This window comes from Impatiens glandulifera, unplaced genomic scaffold, assembly GCF_907164915.1.
Source record: "Impatiens glandulifera unplaced genomic scaffold, dImpGla2.1, whole genome shotgun sequence".
Classification (NCBI taxonomy): domain Eukaryota; kingdom Viridiplantae; phylum Streptophyta; class Magnoliopsida; order Ericales; family Balsaminaceae; genus Impatiens; species Impatiens glandulifera.
In genome coordinates this window covers 6,736-26,414 of record NW_025919052.1, presented here as the reverse complement: position 1 = coordinate 26,414, position 19,679 = coordinate 6,736, and the positions used below count along the sequence as shown (strand labels likewise).

At 30.6% G+C, this 19,679-nt stretch overlaps 5 non-coding genes and 1 pseudogene across 5 annotated transcripts; all 6 read right to left on the bottom strand.

Annotated features, from left to right (window-relative positions):
* On the bottom strand, window positions 1–168 carry LOC124917376. Its single transcript, XR_007097127.1, has one exon. It is a non-coding gene; the product is annotated as a small nucleolar RNA snoR143 (small nucleolar RNA).
* A 29-nt stretch (window positions 169–197) lies between these two features.
* LOC124917380 lies at window positions 198–297 on the bottom strand. The gene has a single exon (XR_007097130.1). It is a non-coding gene; the product is annotated as a small nucleolar RNA Z103 (small nucleolar RNA).
* Window positions 298–489: 192 nt separating this feature from the next.
* Window positions 490–588, bottom strand: LOC124917373. Its single transcript, XR_007097124.1, has one exon. It is a non-coding gene; the product is annotated as a small nucleolar RNA Z103 (small nucleolar RNA).
* Window positions 589–15,399: 14,811 nt separating this feature from the next.
* LOC124917377 lies at window positions 15,400–15,580 on the bottom strand (annotated as a pseudogene).
* Window positions 15,581–15,609: 29 nt separating this feature from the next.
* Window positions 15,610–15,708, bottom strand: LOC124917374. The gene has a single exon (XR_007097125.1). It is a non-coding gene; the product is annotated as a small nucleolar RNA Z103 (small nucleolar RNA).
* A 193-nt stretch (window positions 15,709–15,901) lies between these two features.
* LOC124917378 lies at window positions 15,902–16,000 on the bottom strand. Its single transcript, XR_007097128.1, has one exon. It is a non-coding gene; the product is annotated as a small nucleolar RNA Z103 (small nucleolar RNA).
* Between the last annotated feature and the right edge of the window lie 3,679 nt (window positions 16,001–19,679).

The window sequence follows — 19,679 nt, the reverse complement described above, 5'->3', positions numbered from 1 at the left end:
GAAAGTAATGATAAAATAAGTAGAAAGAAACGAAGATTAGGGTTTCAATCTGTGGATTCATCTCAACGGTTGTCTGGCCGTCGCTGATTAATCATCATTTCATTTATGTATTTCATTACAAGAAGAAACCCTTTATCAACAAAAGAAGCCTCTCATCAAATGATACAGAATGCAAAATCAAAATCATTAAATTCAAAAAGGATCAGAAGATTCATGGCTTGGATTTCTCAACTAAAATGAGAACAGCGCTCGATAATTTCAGTTTCGATCATCTGGGAAAAAAATCATCATTTCCAAATTAACTATAAACAAAATCAGAAACCAAAAATATTTCTCCAAATCTTTTCATGAACAACGATATTGGATTATCAAAATAATTCAGAAAGAAAGAAACGGAGTGGAAATGAATATGGTGTCATCTCATACACAATCGCCCATTAATTTGGTAACGCTAGTAATCAGTAATCGACGCGAGATCTAGATTAACAAATGGATCAGAAGATTCCTGGCTTGGATTTCTCACATAAGTGAAAACAGCGCTCGATAATTTCATATTCGATCATCTGGGGAAAAAATCATCATTTCCATCTCATACATAACTTAATAATAAACCTCCCATGAACAACGATATTCGAAAATTAGAGTTCCAAAAGGGAGAAATGGAGTGGAATTGAGTATTGCGTCGTCTCATACACAATCGCCCATTGATTTGGTAGCGTTGGTAATCAGTAATCGACGCAATATAACTATCAACAAGAAAATAAACGAAAATTAATAAACCTGAAATCGTATAAATCGATGAACTGACGAAGAAGACGATGGAGATAATTGCAAAGAGGACGTCTTGATTTATATAGCGGGGTGCTTGTAAACCCTAATAGAATCTCGCCACAATCCTATTGGAATTCAAAGACGGCTCATTTTTTATTATTTATTTTACTATTTATTTTATTATATATATTATATTATTTATTATATATAATATAAATTTATTTATTTATTTATTTATTTATTTTATTATATAAAATCATTCTCATTCGTCTCATCTATATCAATTGAACCTAGCTAATTCATCAGCTACTCCTACTCACATCATCTATATTTTGTAAACATAATCCTTATTTATCCTTTAATCTAATTAAATAATATCTCTAACTTCTGTCTTCTCTATTTTCTTAGCATAATCTTTCCATTCTCTCGTCTCAATAAAAGAGCATTCATATTCATAGACCATGAGCAGTCCACCTAAAAAATGATATTATTGATTTAATCTCGTTATATTTTTCCTTTAGAGTTTTTGATACATCTAATGTCGTTATCTATAGAGCTTTTTCTTTGTCAAGATTTTATGTTTTGATCAAGGTTTTGAAAACTGTTTCTGTCATCAACCCAGTTTTTTTTGTGTACTTTGGTCCGACCAGTTAAACCATTGATTGAACTAGAATTTTTTTATATTTTTTAAATAAATTTAAATATATTAATACATAAATTGTAAATATAAATTAGTTAGGCATATAAAAAATAATCAAATAAATACTAATTGAACTTAATAATGATCAATTAAATTTATATTATACCAAATATCTATAATTTTCTATAATCAAATTAACAAATAATCATAATTCCCTACAATCAAAATAGCAATCACACTAACTATTTATAATTCCTTATAACCAAAACAACAATAACACCAATTTTGATTTAAAACGGGATGTATCATCTAGATTACTAAATTAAAGCAATCAACAATCAACAAATCAGTAAACAGTAAGCAAATTAATAAACCCACACATTTTATTGAAGAACCCTAATTATACAGTACTTAAATTAAAAAACCCTAATTGAAGAATCCTAATTCTTAACACTTATTTTCTTTTAAACCCAAACACATCAGTCCTATATTGATTTGCTTGCTGCTCATAAATGATAAACCAACACATTATCGGATATACTACGAAAATTGATAAATTTACCGATGAGTTTCAGCTGAAGAACAACCGTAAATTTGACGAACAACAGTAGATCTGAAGAAAAGCTGAAGATTTGAAGAATAGTCGTGATATGAAGAAAGTCGTCTTTCTTCTTTCGTCTTCAAGCTTCTCTTTCGTGAGTTTCGTCTTCAAGCTTCTCTTTCGTCTCCAGCTTCTGTTTCTAAAATGAAAGAAAGAGAGTGGAGGTTTACTATAAAAGAAAAAGTAATGAAAGAAATAATTAAATAATATTATAATAATAGTTTATATAATTACCATTCCAATCGGAAAAAATTGGTTTATTTTTTCTGTTAAACCGGAAGGTCAGATCAGATTTTGACCGGTTCGAAAGGTGACCGTTTTGAAGACAAAGTCCGGACCGCTCAATAAATCGTTTTGCGGTCGGACCGGTTGGACCGTCGGTCAGACCGCGTATTTTAAAACATTGGTCTTGATCTATCTCACCGTTCAACATCTAAATTCGTTTTTCAATATCTTAATTCAAATTTTGTTTTGAATTAAAATAATTTGAATTCATGATTTGGAAATAAAATAAAAAAGAAAATCAAATTCGGTTCGAATTCAAATTATTCAAAATTCTAACCGAATATCAAATTCGAATTCGATTCGGTTTTATTAGAATTAATTCGAATTCGGTTCAATTTTCGAATTGACTAAAAAAATCAAAAAAAATCGAAGAAACTGGATTAAGGAACTCGAATAACTCAAAAACCGAACCGATGAACACCCCTAGTCTAAACTGTAAGATAAAATCGATACTTGGAAAGCTAATATATGTGAGTATTATAAAGTACTAATCAATTATGGCAAAGATGTGAAATGAATTGAAATACTAGTTTGGGTTCAAGAACGAGATGTGAGGGGAAATTTGACGAAATGACCCTAATAATGACCTTTTTTTAGAAATAATTTAGGCCGATAAAGTTTGCAAAAATGACATTTTCGACATGTACAAAGTCAAAAATACTCTTGCGCGTCACGCGAGACATACATTCTCGTGACGCGATGAGGTGGCTCTGTGAAATGTTCAAAATGCCCTTAATATTTCATATATTTTTCCCCATTTTTTCATTTTTTCTAACACTCTTCTTCTTCTTCCCCGTTCTCTATCTTCTTGATCTTCTCTCCCTTCTTTCTAAACCTTAAGCGGCGAACGGGATGTGAGATGGTTAATGGTTGATAATTGTTGGCGTAAGGAGAGAATCACTCACAACACTTGGTAAATATTTTCTATAGAATCTTTTATTTCTTAAAAGCAATTACAAGAGTTACTCTCAGTTTCCTTTTTCTCATCTAATTGAAAACAACATACATTTTATTTATAATAAAAAGAAAAAACTCTTAATTTTTTAATTTAATCAAATTTATTAGAAATCTTCCATTTTCCTCAATAATGTAGATCTTTATTTTCCAACATTAATGTAGATCTTCTGTTCATTTCTTTGTAACGAACATGAGTGATGCAACATTCTCTCCCTTAGTCCTAGCGTGGTTCGAGATCATGAACATCGATCAGGTGTCATATCATCACCGATTTTGATACTGGCAAAGCCTTTGTAAGTATGTCGGTCTTTTGCTCATCTGTTCGAACATACTCTACTTTAATTTCACTTCCTTCAACACACTCTCGAATTAAATGATATTTCATGTCGATGTGTTTGTTGTGACCATGAAAAATTGAATTTTTTATGAGTGCAACTGCGGACTTGTTGTCGACGTAGAGCTTCACTGCCTTAGGTTTCGAACCACTTAGTTCGAACAACAATGATTTCAACCAAACTACTTGACACGGTGCCACTACTGCAACCATGAACTCTAATTCACGTGAGGATAGTGCCATTGTCTTCTATTTTTGGGAGTTCCTAGAAACAAGACTATCATTAATATAAAATTCCATGCTCCCATACTTTTCCGTTATCTAGGTCACTTGTGAGATCACTACCAGAGTACCCCACTATTTCTTCGTCACCACCTCTTTTTCGAAACACTAGACCTAAGTGTATAGTGCTTTGAATGTATCGAAGTACTTGCTTCACTACTTTGTGATGTATCTCAGTTGGCCTCTCCATGAATCTGTTGACAACACCAACATCATAAAAAATATATGGCCTTGTATGAAGGAAATAACGCAAACAACCAATGACTCTTCGATATTTAGTTGCATCAACTAGTTGTCCTCCGAGATCCTTATAGAGTTGAGCCCTATGCTCCATTGGTTACTTTGTTGAGTTACAATCAAGCATTTTAAACTAGTTCAACACCTTTTTTGCATATGGTGTCTGCTTGATCGAAACACCTCCTTCGAACTGAGCTACCTCGATTCCAAGGTAGTTTGAGAGCAATCTAAGATCACTCATCTCGAACACCCCCATTATTTACTTCTTGAAAAGTTCGACACTCTTTGGATCTTCATCTGTTAAAATAAGATCATCCACGTAAATACCAACAATAATTCGGGTATTAGCGTTGCCTCTTGTGTACATCGCTTGCTCCTATGTACACTTTACAAAGCTCATTTGCTTTAAGCTTTTGTCCAACTTTAGATTCCACGCACGAGAAGCTTGCCTTAGGCCATACAATGCCTTTTTAATTTAAACAACATATTTTCCTTCCATATGGCTTTGAATCCTTCTAGTTAAGTCACATACACTTCCTCTTTCAGTTCTCCATTGAGGAAAGCTAACTTTACATCGAGATGATGTGTTTACCAACCACAATTAGCTGCCAAGGCAAGAATGACTCGAATTGTGTCCATTCGAGCGACTAGAGCGAATGTCTCTTCAAAGTAAATGCCTTGTCGTTGCACATATCCCTTTGCAACTAAATGAGCTTTGTGCTAGATCACATCACTCTTTGAGTTTTTGTTGAGCTTAAATATCCATTTGAGTCCAATTACCTTGTGTTCGACTAGCAATGGGATGAGAGACCACGTCTCATTCTTCTCGATTGCTTCAATTTCTTTATCCATTGCTTCTTCCCATTGTGGTTTTCCAGTCGCTTCATTGTAGCAAGACGACTCATACGTCTGTTCCAACATCAACTCTTCAAAATCAAGTGTCATTCAAGGTGCTTCTTCCAAGATATCGGTCATATTCTTGTATCGAATAGATCCTTAATATATCTCAACGTGTCCACATGACCATGGAGTGGGTATACCATTGCCTTGGTTTGTTTGTTTAGTCAGTTGCCAAGTTGTGGAGGATTCGAGATAGCATGTTGGAACATTCCTGAAGTAGAATGTCCTCTTGTTGATCTACTATCGAATGAGATTGTTCGAATTCCAACATGCTTGTGATTAACCTCTTCGTAAACTTTGAAGGATTGACCACTCTTTTCACTTTGCCAATCTCAGGTTACACTTTCTTCGAACACAACATCACGATTCACATGGAACTTGTCATTTTTTGGTTTTAGCAAGCTGTGTGCCTTACTTCCTTCTTCAACACCAAAATAGAAAAACAATTGACTTCTATCGTCTAACTTTTTCATATGGGGACTGGTCACATTGGCATGAGCAGTACACCCAAACACACGAAGGTGCACTAGGTCTAGCTTCATTCTAGTCCAAATATCAAATGGGTTTTTGTCTCGAACAACTTTGGTTGGAACCCGATTGAGAAGATATACTGCATGACGAACTGTCTCCCCTAATACTTGCTCGGAACTACTATGCTTTTGAGCAACAACCTAGACATGACCATCACTATTCGATTACGCCTCTTGACCACATCATTTTGTTGAGGAGAGTACGGTGCAATGAATTTTTGCTCTATCCCTACTTCTTTCCACAACTCTGCGAACTCCCTCAAGAAGAATTCACCTCCTCTATCCGAATGAAGGACTTTGATTCGAAGTCCAGTCACATTCTCAACCAATTGCTTCATCTTCTTAAACAAAGAGCATGCTTCATCCTTTACTTTCAACATATGGAGCCACATCCACTTGGAATTATCATCGACAATCAACATGAAATATCGATTTCCTCCTAGGGTTGTTGGCGTGATGGGCCCACATAAGTCAATGTGCAACAATTAGAGTGGATTTTTCTCTCAAAACTTGGCTTCTAGCGCAAAGTCAAACACTAATAGTCATTCCCTTATTTATGAGGGACTTTAGTGCTTGGAAGTTAACATGACTAAGACGAGCATGCCATAACCATGTTGGATCTTCAAGATTAGCTAAAAGGCAAACCGGTTTTGCCAATTTCAAACAAATTTGTTATAGTCGATTATGAGTTCGTCCCACTTTCATGATAAGACATGAAGGGTTCTTAGCGAAGACTTCAAGCTCTTCTCTGTCCATCAATACCTTATGACTCGTCACGGTAAGTTTCCCGAGACTCACCTAATTACTTTGTAAAAAATGAATGAAAAAAACTCCCTCGAGATGCCACTGGTCGCCATTTTTGCATTCAAACATGATAGAACCTTTTCCACAAATTTGTATTGTGGAACCATCTAAAACTTCACATTTCCGGTGACTACCTCGTCTAGTTCAAAGAACTTCTCTTTATCGTTAGTCATGTGATTACTAACGTCGTTGTCTAAGAACCAAGCATCTCTTGATGTATCGTCCTTGTTAGCTTCTCAAATTTCTAGAGTCAGCTTCATTTCATTTAGCATGACAACATTAATTGGCAGAATTTTCTCTGAGATTGCCACAAGCAATATTGGTTTGACGTTGTCCGCGTGGGTAAGGTGTGTAACCTCGTTCTTCTTAGCTCGACATTGTGTTGAATAATGTCCCATCTCGTTGAAATTAAAACACCGAATGTGACTTTTGTCTTGGGGAGCTCATTGACCAACCGAACCACCTTATTTATCTTTCCGAGACAGTGCTCCTCATACACCTCTCCCTTGGGCTCTACCTCGGGTTTTACCTCCTCGACCACGGGTCTCACTATCTATAGAATTCATTTTCCACTAGTTCAACGAGTCTTCCTCATCCTTTTTCAACTATGTCTTCCACTCCTCCTGAGTGAGTAGCACTTGTCCTTCGTTTCCTCAAGCGCTTGTGCTTTTCATGCATGTTCGCTCCTTGAAGGCCTTCAGCCTTCCAACTGCTTCCTCGAATGTTAACGTCTCGAGGTTATAAAATTGCTCGATGTCGACTACCACACCGATAAACTTTTCTAGCACGGTGTCGAAGAGCTTATTTACTAGCGCAACATCATTTAGTGTTTTTTCAAGGCTCGAGTACCTGATCGATATGGATGTGAGTCGACCAACATATTGATAGAGCGACTCATTATCGTTCATGTGCATCATATCTAGCTCACTCTTCAATGTCTGCAATTGTGCATTCTTCACACGTTCCGCACCGATGAACCTTGTTTTGAGACAGTCCCACACTTCTTTCGTCGTCTTCTTATTTGCCACCTGCATGAGTAGATCCTCCGGAAGTGCTTGTAAAAGATGTGACATCGTCTTCTTATCGAGTTGGGCATCAATCTATGTGTCTTCTGCTGGCTCGACAGACTACCACACTCTTTGGTCATCCATCATAACATGTACATGAATCACCCAATTGATGTAGTTCGTGTGTGTTAGCTGTGGATAGTGGAATATGCCATTGTTTTGCTGCGCCATTGATGATCCTACATCCTTCGACATTTGATTCCACCGGATGATTTTTGGCATTCACTTGATGCTTTGACACCAATTGTTGGCCTAGAGAGAGAATCACTCACAACACGTGGAAAATATATTTTATAAAAATTTTTATTTCTAAAAATCAATTATAAAAAGTTATTCTCTCTCATTTTTATTATCTAATTGAGAGTAACATACATTTTATTATATTAAAAAGAAGAAAAAAACTTTTTATTTTTTATTTTAATCAAATTTATTATAAATCTTTCGTTTTCCTCATTAATGCAAATATTTTGTTTCAACGTTAATGCATATTTTTTTTTTATTTATCTGTAACAATATCGGAAAATGCAACAATATCTGCTCACAACAATAATTTCCAAAATATAAATAATATATATATATATATTTCAACCTATCTCTAATATCTTTTATAATAACATTATTATATTTCACAATGTCCAAATATCATAATAGTGTAATATTGTACACTGGTAGGAAGCAATTGTTGAGCTTAAATAATTGTGATTGGTTATTCAAAATCTCCATTAAATTAATTGTTTTGAAATATTGTTTAAGTTTTGATTTTATATAAAAAAAAAAAAAAACTAGATACATTAATTTGATATATCATTAAATAAATTATATTGAGTTGAATACAAAATTTGGAAAATTATTTTATAAAAACTTAAAAATTAGATTATTTTTTATTTAACAATACAATTTATAAAACAAATCATCATACCAAACAAATATTCAATTTGTTTAGATTAAATAAAAAAATTTAAAATTATCAAGTATATTGTAAATTTTTGAAATAACAAAATGTGTATTGACTAAATTGAGAAAGCACAAGTGCCCTAGTTAGTGTCCCGTGCAGTGTCTTATTTATTTTTATTTTTTAAATAATAAAATAAAATTTCTGTTTATTTTTTAAAAATCCAACTAAATCTATTTATAAATTTTAAACTCAAATTTATAAAATCAATAATTAATTTTTTTTATAAAATTTAAGTTTTAAATCATATATTTGTGTTAGGCACCACTAAATCTATTATACAATATCGATTTATTATCGTTAGTTATAGAAAACTGTAAGTGAGTTTGGTTGGTTATTAAAATTAGTGGGTTATTCCTAACTTACCGGATTTCTGGACTTATATTAGAGATTATTTTATATAATTATTTCATAATTTATTAAAATTCTTTAATCTCTTTTTCAAAAAAAGTATATTATATTATTATTAAATGTATCTCACTCTACCCTACTAAATCTTAATTTTTAAAAAACTTGTTTAAAACATAAATAAATTGATAATATTTAATTTTATAAATATTGCATTTATAAAACTTATATATGGTTATGTACTTGTCTTTATTGTGTTACACACCGATTTATTATTATATTTAAAAAAAATAATTTAATAAAAAATAATAATAATAATTTAAAATTCTTAATAAATTATGAATAATATATTAAAATAAAAAATAAATAAAACACTTTTATTTCACATTTTATTCACATCGGATTTATCACAACATATATTTTTTCCGAATGAACTTGTCATATCGTGACCTTACACTTTCACTTTGTTCAATCAAATATTTGATTCATATTTTTTAACTACTTTCAATTGATATCGGCTTATTATTCCTCGACAAATCACATCATAATAACAATTGGTTAAAAACTTGTACTTGTTTTTGTTAACTTACAAGTTCGAAATTTATTATAAATCTTTTGTTTTCCTCATTAATGCAGATATTCCGTTTCAACGTTAATGCATATTTCCTTTTTATTTATCTGTAACAATATCGGAAAAATGCAATAATAACTAGGGTTGGCCAAACCTACAGATCGGATACGATCCGATATTTCGGATCGGATATCCGCTTTTATTTTTTTCAAAAATTGTGATCAGTATCCGATCTGGTATCCGACCACTATCCGATCCGAAAATACCGGATCGGATCGGATCGGATTGGCTAGCCGGATACCCGTTGAACTGATTTTTTTTCATATCTAGAAAATTGAAATTGTTCATTAACAATCTTAAAATTCAACTCATAAGTACAATACATATCAAAAATATAATTCAAATACAAAAATGAAATCAATATTTTTTAAAACAAAAAGACATTGGTCCACTTAAAATTCAACTCATAAGTACAATACATTGGAATTGAAAATGCAAGATTCAAACACTTACAGAAGTATATAAATTCCTCATGTTCCACAAAAGCAAAAGGCAACTCATCAACAATAATCATCCTAGCAGGGACCTTTCTACAAGTTGTTTGATCAAATTGCCAACAAGACGGAAGAGAAATTGTTTCAAACACACCATCATCACGGACAATAGTTTTTGTTTCAACTCCCATAAGTTTTTGTTTCTTATCCATATTAGCAGGAAGTTTCTTACATTTCTTGATAAGATTAGCTAAAGGAGTTGTTCCATTTTTTGCCGCACAACCAATTTTTGTAGCACAATATTTGCACTTTGTATAATTTATATCATCCGTTCTATCAAAATGAGACCATCAAATAGAACTTTTTCTCTTATTATCACAGATAGAACTAGAAGAAGAAACATCACTAGACGTAGGATGCTTTAGTGATTTTTGACTTGTAGAAATAGGTGTTTCATTTCTCTTAGACTGTCAGACATAGATTTCTCACTCATGTTTGTGGATCTTGAATACTAGTAAGATCTGCAAGTTACAGCAGCAGAAATGGAAAACATATACTTAAACTCTAAGAACTGGAAAACATATACTTAAATAGATACTGGAAAACAAATACTTAAACACTACGAAGTAGGAACTGAAAAACATATCTGGAAATGGAAGAAGCATAAATGGAAAACAAATTTGCAAGTTACATCAGCAGAAATGGAAAACATTACTTACAAGTTACTGCAGCAGCTCCAGCCTCCAAGCTCCAGCTCCAGCAACTTCTAATGACGATTTGAGAAACAAACAGAGAAAGGAAAATGTGAAGAAGAACAACTCCAGCAACTTCTAATGACTATTTGAGAAACAGACAGAAAAAAGAAAATGTGAAGAAGAAGAAAGGAAAATGTGAAAAGGAAGAAGAAACATATCTGAAAGGTAAGAAACCCGTTTGATATGGGTTTGTAAACGGACAGAGAAAATAAAAAGGAAAAGAAAGGTAGAGAGATATATTTAATTATTTTATAATATTTTGTTTTTAAATTTATTTATTTAATAAATTTTAAATATCATCGAATCGGTTTCGGGTATCCGATTTTTTTTGCCCGATTCGTATCCGATCCAGAAATCCGGTAAAAATATCGGATCAGATCGATATCCGAATCCGATCCATCGGATACGGATTTTTCCGGATCGGATTGGCCGGATCAACGGATCGGATCTTTCGGATCGAATTTGTTGGCCACCCCTAACAATAACTGCTCAGAACAATAATTTCCAATATATATATATAATATATATCCTATAATAACATTATTATATTTCACAATGTCCATACATCACAATAGTGTAATACTGTACACCGGTAAGAGCTTAAATAAATTGTGGTCGGTTATTCAAAATCTCCATTAAATTAATTGTTTTAAAATATTGTTTAAGTTTTGATTTTATAAAAAAAATTTAAAAATAAAACTTAGATACATTAATTTGAGATATCATTAAATAAATTATATTGAGTTGAAGACAAAATTTGTAAAATTATTTTAAAGAAACTTTAAAATTAGATTATTTTTTATTTAACAATACAATTTATAAAACAAATCATCATACCAAACAAATATTTAATTTGTTTAGATTAAATAAAAAAAATTTAAAATTATCAAGTATGCAATAAATTTTTGTAATAACAAAATGTGTATGGACTAAATTGAGAAAGCACAAGTGCCCTAGTTGGTGTCCCGTGTAGTGTCTTATTTATTTTACTTTTTTAAATGATAAACTAAAATTTCTGTTTATTTTTTAAAAATCCAACTAAATCTATTTATAAATTTTAAACTCAAATTTATAAAATAAATAATTAATTTTTTTTATAAAATTTAAGTTTTAAATCATATATTTGTGTTAGGCAACACTAAATCTATTATACAATATCGACTTGTTATCATTAGTTATAGAAAACTGTAAGTGAGTTTTGTTGGTTATTAAGGATTTCTAGGCTTATATTAGAGATTATTTTATATAATTATTTCATAATTTATTAAAATTCTTTAATCTCTTTTTAAAAAAAAAGTATATTATATTATTATTAAATGTCTCTCACTCTACTTACTAAATCTTATTTTTTTTAAAACTTGTTCAAAACATTAATAAATTGATAATATTTAATTTTATAAATATTGCATTTATAAAACTTATATATGGTTATGTACTTGTCTTTAGTGTGTTACACACGATTTATTATTATATTTAAAAAAAATTAATTTAATAAAAAAATAATAATAATATTTTAAAATTATGAATAAATTTTGAATAATATATTAAAATAAAAAATAAATAAAACACTTTTATTTCACATTTTATTCACATCGGATTTATCACAACACTTGTCATATCGTGACCTTACACTTTCACTTTGTTCAATCAAATATTTGATTCATATTTTTTAACCATTTTCAATTGGTATCGGCTTATTATTCCTCGACAAATCACATCACAATAACAATTGGTTAAAGACTTGTACTTATTTTTGTTAATTTAAAAGTTCAAAATTTATTATAAATCTTTCGTTTTCCTCATTAATGCAGATATTTCGTTTCAACATTAATGCATATTTCCTTTTTATTTATATGTAACAATATCGGAAAAATGCAACAATAACTGCTCACAACAATAATTTCCAAAATATATATATATATATATATATATATTTTAACCTATCTCTAATATCTTTTATAATAACATTATTATATTTCACAATGTCTATACATTATAATAGTGTAATATTGTACACTGGTAAGAAGCCATTGTTGAGCTTAAATAATTGTGATTGGTTATTCAAAATCTCCATTAAATTAATTGTAATATTATTTGATAAGAAGTTCTCAAACAAGTATTAATATAAGTTTTATTTCACATGACTAGATCATCGTGACAAGATTACATATAAGATATATAAAGCTCCAAACTAAATATTCAATTATGATCAATAACATCAACATTAACCAGAGTTGGTTGGTGAAGGAAGAGTTTTAACCTGTTCAGCACCACAATAGCCATAAAGAATATCGATTTCCTGAGTTGTATAGCCTATGAAGCCGAGAAGGGAAGGCCAACAATGTTTTTGAATGGTTGACAACACTCAGTTCCCAAATAAGTGAGAAAATTGAAACCATTTCTCCAGTGCATGACCGAAGCTCAAACATATATTCCCAACAAAGGTACAATGTTCCATTACCTTCATCCAATTTCAGGCTTTCACGAAGAGTAGGTATGTTATCGTTATTGAATATTGGACGCCCCATAGAATGTGTGGCTAAGAGTGAAACTAAAAGAACAATATCAACTCATCAATCTTCATTAATACTGGATTAATGTTCATGGCAATGTGTTATAATAGATAGGATAATTGATATATAAAACTTAGGCTTGTGAGAAATGGTTTTATAGAGGTAAAGAGACGATGAAGAGAACATATTGATTTCAGGTTAATTAATGTGATACTTACCTAAGATCTGGGTGGAGCCAATCTGGGTGAAGCCCGTCAGGCAGCTTGTGTCTAGTTAAATGGTGTGGTTACCTACTTAGTCCATCCATTTTTTTAAAAACTAATTTAGGTGATAAATCCAAGAGTTTTGGAAGAGATGTATTTATGGATTAATTATTAGGGAAATTTGAGCAGATGACCTTGCTAAAGGGTGAATTACCATTTGTGTGCGTGGATAATTTAAATAGCGCTGGTGACCCTCTTTTTTTTAATGACAATTGTACCATTGCGTAACGCAACTCCAGTTGCGTGACGCAACCGAATTTTTTTTTTTTCAAATTTTTTTTTCGTTTCGCGGTTGCGTGACGCGCTTGCGTAACGCAACTGGGGTTGCGTGATGCGATTGCGTAATGCAACTGGAGCATTTTCGTCCAAAAAAAATTCATAAAATAAAAAATTGCGTCACGCAACCTGAAGATGCGTGACACAATAGGGACATTTTCGTCAGAAAAAAAAAGGGGGTCACCAGCACTATTTAAATTAGTGACCCTCACTTTCCGCATTTAGACCTCTTTTTAGGGTCATCTCCTCAAATTTCTTAATTATTAGCCTAATTTTATTGTTTAGATATTTGTTTTTTTCATGAAAATTACAAACATAAAATTTTCAAATGATAAAAATGCATAAAAATATTATTTTAATTAAAATTAACAATGTATGAGGTGAACAAAATAATATTTACATAATAAAATAATGTAAATTACATTATAATCTATGTAGTAATCTATACAAAATATACTTATAGAGACGAAAAATATATGTAAAAATAACTTACACAGGACTATAATTAGGGAAATAGAAAAGCCAAAACTTTTTAAATAGAGTTAATTCTTACAATTGAATAATAACTATGTGATCATCCTCTATAGAGGTGCTTGATTAAAATTAAGTGACATTTTGGTATTTTAATTACCATCCCAATATGCTTTTTAATCATATAAATTAGTCTTTTATCATTATTTAAAAATAATAATTAGACATTTTTTTAAAAATAATAATTAGACATTTTCTTGATATGGGATATAGTGTTTATATGCAAGTGTATGATTGTATAAGTGAAATAATATTTAAGAAAGTTACATTTTAATCAAAATATATTTGTTAGAATATAATATGTTATTAAATAATGATTAACATTTAATTAGTATAAATAAATAAAAATATATATTTTTTAAATAGGCAGGGAATGGGTAACTTATGGTAAAATGTGCTAATATGATATGATATTATTTAGGAAACTACCCAACTAAAAAATATTGTTAGAAAAAAAATTATATATACATTGTATAATGAAATTTTCCATACGGGTATAATATTAATTGTTTAAAGGCATTTTGTTATATACTAATTAATAATTAAATTATTTGATATTGGAAAGAACGTGACATTTGCTTTTTCTTCTATTTCAGAAATATATGATTGACAAAATAAATTCAAGGATACATAAAAGTATGGGCTATTTTTATGATTTTCAAAAGTTTAGGGTTGATTTTGCCTACTCTCACTAAAATTCAAGTGATGCAAACAATATAAACTCATGAAGCTGCTCACAAACAGGATATTTCATTTAATATGGTTTGAAATTATGGTCTGTGCGTCTTATTGTGTTATCCAATTCTTGTTGCAAGCATTGTCATCATAATCATATATATATATCTTGAATTGTAGTTTTTTTTCTTGTTGGGATAACTTCAAACTTATTTCATGTGATTGCGAACGACAAGTCTTCCATTGGGATGTTACAACTGGTGGAGTGGTTTTGTTAATTTTCAAATTTGTTTTCTTGTCAATATTGAAATTCAGTCTTGATTCTATGCCATAGGACAAAACTATTTTGGTAATAGGAAAATGAAAGAGCAATTCCCTGAGACATCCAAGTCATCTATTTGTCATTACTAAAAGATGTGATTGAGCCATTCAAATATGATTACATTTTTGAATGGGTGTAAATTGAGCCAAAACAATCAAATAGTCGCATGTACATACATACACTCTTTAGTATGATCTCCAATTACCCAAAAGATTTAGTAGCAATAAAATGATGATCATTCACTTCATGGGTGACTTGAAAGTTTGTATAAAAATTATAATTTTAATAAGTTATTGTAAGATGAAATAAGTAGACAGAAACCAAGATAGGTTTTCAATCTGTGCATCCATCTTTAACGGTTGTCTGGTCGCCGCTGATTAATCAGCATTTCATTTATGCATTCCATTACAAGAAGAAACACCTTACCAACAAAAGAAGCCTCTCATAGAAGCCTCTCATTAAAATGATACAGAATGCAAATTCAAAATCATTAAATTCAAAAAGGATCAGAAGATTCCTGGCTTGGATTTCTCAACTAAATGAGAACAACACTTGATAATTTCAGTTTCGATCATCTGGGAAAAAAATCATCATTTCCAACTTAACTATAAACAAAATCAGAAACCAAAAAGATTTCTCCAAATTTTTTCATGAACAACGATATTGGATTATCAGAATGATTCAGAAAGAAAGAAACGAAGTGGAAATGAATATGGCGTCATCTCATACACAATCGCCCATTAATTTGGTAACGCTGGTAATCAGTAATCGGACGCGAGATCTAGATTAACAAATGGATCAGAAGATTCCTGGCTTGGATTTCTCACATAAGTGAAAATAGCGCTCGATAATTTCATATTCGATCATCTGGGAAAAAAATCATCATTTCCATCACATATATACCTCTATAATTTCTCCAAATCTCTTAATAATAAACCTCTTATGAACAAAGTTATTCGAAAATCAGAGTCCAAAAGGGAGAAATGGAGTGGAATTGAATATTGCGTCGTCTCATACACAATCGCCCATTGATTTAGTAGCGTTGGTAATCAGTAATCGACGCACAAACTATCTATCAACAAGAAAATAAACGAAAATTAATAAACCTGAAATCGTATAAATAGATGAACTGATGAAGAAGACGATGAAGATAATTGTAGGGAAGACGTCTTGATTTATATAGCGGAAGCATTAACTGAAATCAAAAACACATATTTTATCCAAATATAATTATCATTTATATTAAGATTTGTCCATCAAAAAATAAATAAATTATCTGGCACAACGTTAAAAGTTAGTCTTTTGACATAAATCTTAACTTGTAAATGATAATTTAGTGTTTTGATCAAATATAGACAATAAATTATGTCAAACAATAAATCTATCTTTGGACCGAAATATTGTTCACAAAAATATCAAATAATTGTCACATATTTATCATTACATGTATATATTTAATCCGACCCAACAATATTGATCTTCCTTTAAGCTGATAGAATATCCGCATGAATTAAAAGTATAGTATCATTTAAAAATTTTAACAAATTAATCTTCACAAGAGAGGATACTTTAGTAACATGTTGTTTCAATTAATTTTTTAATAATAATAAACTCATTCAATCTTAATATAATATTAATTATTTAATTTCTAATAACCTTTTGGTATGGTTTAACTTTATATCATTGAAATAATTAAAAGTTCTTTAATGATATGTTATATTTTTAATAATCAATATAAATATATGAGTAAAAAAAATAATTGTCACTTATAAATATAAAATATATATTTAATATTATATATATAAAGGTTGTAAAAAATAAATTTAAAATTGTTTATCCGATGACTTTTCAGATTCCATATATATATATATTTAAACAATAAAAGATTAATAATTTATTCATAACAGAATCTTAAGATCAACAAATCAACAATTTCTTCCTAACATAATCTTAAGATCAACGGATCAACAATTTCTTCATATCACAATCTTAGTATTAACAGATAAAAAATGTATTCATATCATAATCTTAACATCAACAGATCAACATAGAAATTTGGCTCTAATACCATTTGTTAGATATATTTATTCTTATCTTGTTTTAGTCCGGATTATCTAATAGTTTTCTTTAGTCATGATCTATAATCTTTAACATTATATTAGTGTTTAACTAGACAAAATAAGATTAATGATTCTCTATGTTAATAAGTCGATATGATAAATTAAGCGGAAGCGTAGCTGATGTCATTGCCCAAAGCTTTTGAGTTATCACAGGTTGAATCTTCCAATTCTATAGATCGTCTCTCTTGCTTCTCTCTAACGATGGAGGTTATGAGAAATGAAACTGACATCTATGAATCAGGGACCACAGCCCTATTTATATTTTCATTTATTTATTATTTAATCCATCATAGATATTAAATAAATATCTGGTTTCTACACATAATAAATTGTACCATACTAATAACCAAACATGACTTAGCCCAATAACCAAAATACTTTAGTGGATCACTTTATCAATTGAGTTCTGAATAAACAATAGCCCAAACAAATTATTTATATAAATTAGTCCAATAAATCTAACAGAACCATCTCAAACTTCACATTTTCAGTGACCGCCTCATCTAGTTCAAAGAACTTCTCTTTATCGTTAGTCATGTGATTACTAGCGTCGTTGTCTAAGAACCAAGCATCTTTTGATGTATCGTCCTTGTTATCTTCTCGAATTTCTAGAGTCAACTTCATTTCATTTAGCATGACAATATTAATTGGCGAAATCTCCTCTGAGATTGCCACAAGAAATGTTGGTTCGACATTATCCGCGTGGGTAAGGTGTGCTACCTCATTCTTCTTAGCTCGACATTGTGTTGAATAATGTCTCATCTCGTTGAAATTAAAACACCGAATGTGACTTTTGTCTTGAGGAGCTCATCGACCACCCGAACCACCTTATTTGTCTTTTTGAGATAGTGCTCCTCATACACCTCTCTCTTGGGCTCTACCTCGGGTTCTACCTCCTCGATCACGGGTCTCACTATTTGTGGAATCCATTTTCCACTAGTTCAACGAGTCTTCCTCATCCTTTTTCAACTGTGTCTTCCACTCCTCCTAAGTGAGTAGAACTTGTCCTTCGCTTCCTCCATCGCTTGTGCTTTTCATGCATGTGCGCTCCTTGAAGGCCTTCAGCCTTCCAACTACTTCTTCGAATGTTAACGTCTCAAGGTTATAAAATTGCTCAATGTCGACTACCACACCGATAAACCTTTCTAGAACGGTGTCGAAGAGCTTATTTACTAGCGCAACATCATTTAGTGTTTTTTCAAGCCTCGAGTACCTGACCGATATGGATGTGAGTCGACCAACATATTGATAGAGCGACCCATTATCGTTCATGTGCATCCTATCTAGCTCATTCTTCAATGTCTGCAATTGTGTATTCTTCACACATTCTGCACCGACGAACCTTGTTTTGAGACAGTCTCACACTTCCTTCGTCGTCTTCTTATTTGCCACCTGCATGAGAAGATCCTCTGGAAGTGCTTGTAAAAGATGTGACATCGCCTTCTTATCGAGTAGGGCATCAATTTATGTGCCTTCTGCTGGCTCGACTGACTCTCACACTCTTTGGTCATCCATCATAACATGTACACGAATCACCCAATTGATGTAGTTCGTGTGTGTTAGCTGTGGATAGTGGAATATTCCATTGTTTTGTTGCGCCATTGATGATTCTACATCATTTTGACATTTGATTCAACCGGATGATTTTTGGCATTCACTTAATGCTTTGATACCAATTGTTGGTTTAAGGAGAGAAGCAATCACAACACTTGGAGAATATTTTTTATAAAATCTTTTATTTCTTAAAAGTAATTATAACTCTCTCATTTTTATTAATTAATTGAGATTTTTATTATCTAATTGAGAGTAACATACATTTTATTATATTAAAAAAAACTTTTAATTTTCTATTTTAATCAAATTTATTATAAATTTTTCATTTTCCTCATTAATGCAGATTTCCTTTTTATCTATCTGTAACCATATTGGAAGTAATACAACAATAACTACTCACAGCAATAATTTCCAAAATATAAATAATATATATATATATATATATATATATATATATATATATATATATATATATATATATTTCAACCTATCTCTAATATCTTTTATAATAACATTATTATATTTCACAATGTCGATAAATCGTAATATTGTACACTGATAAGAAACCATTGTTGACCTTAAATAATTATGATCGGTTATTCAAAATCTCCATAAAATCAATTGTTTTAAAATATTGTTTAAGTTTTAATTTTATAAAAATGAGTTAAAAAATAAAATTAGATACATTAATTTGATATATCAATTAATATGACGTGTTTTTATTAAATAAATTAGATTGAGTTGAAGACAAAATTTGGAAAATTATTTTATAAAAACTTTAAAATTAGAATTTTTTTTATTTAACAATACAATTTATAAAACAAATCATCATACCAAACAAATATTCAATTTGTTTAGATTAAAAAAAATAAAATTATCAAGTATACAGTAATTTTT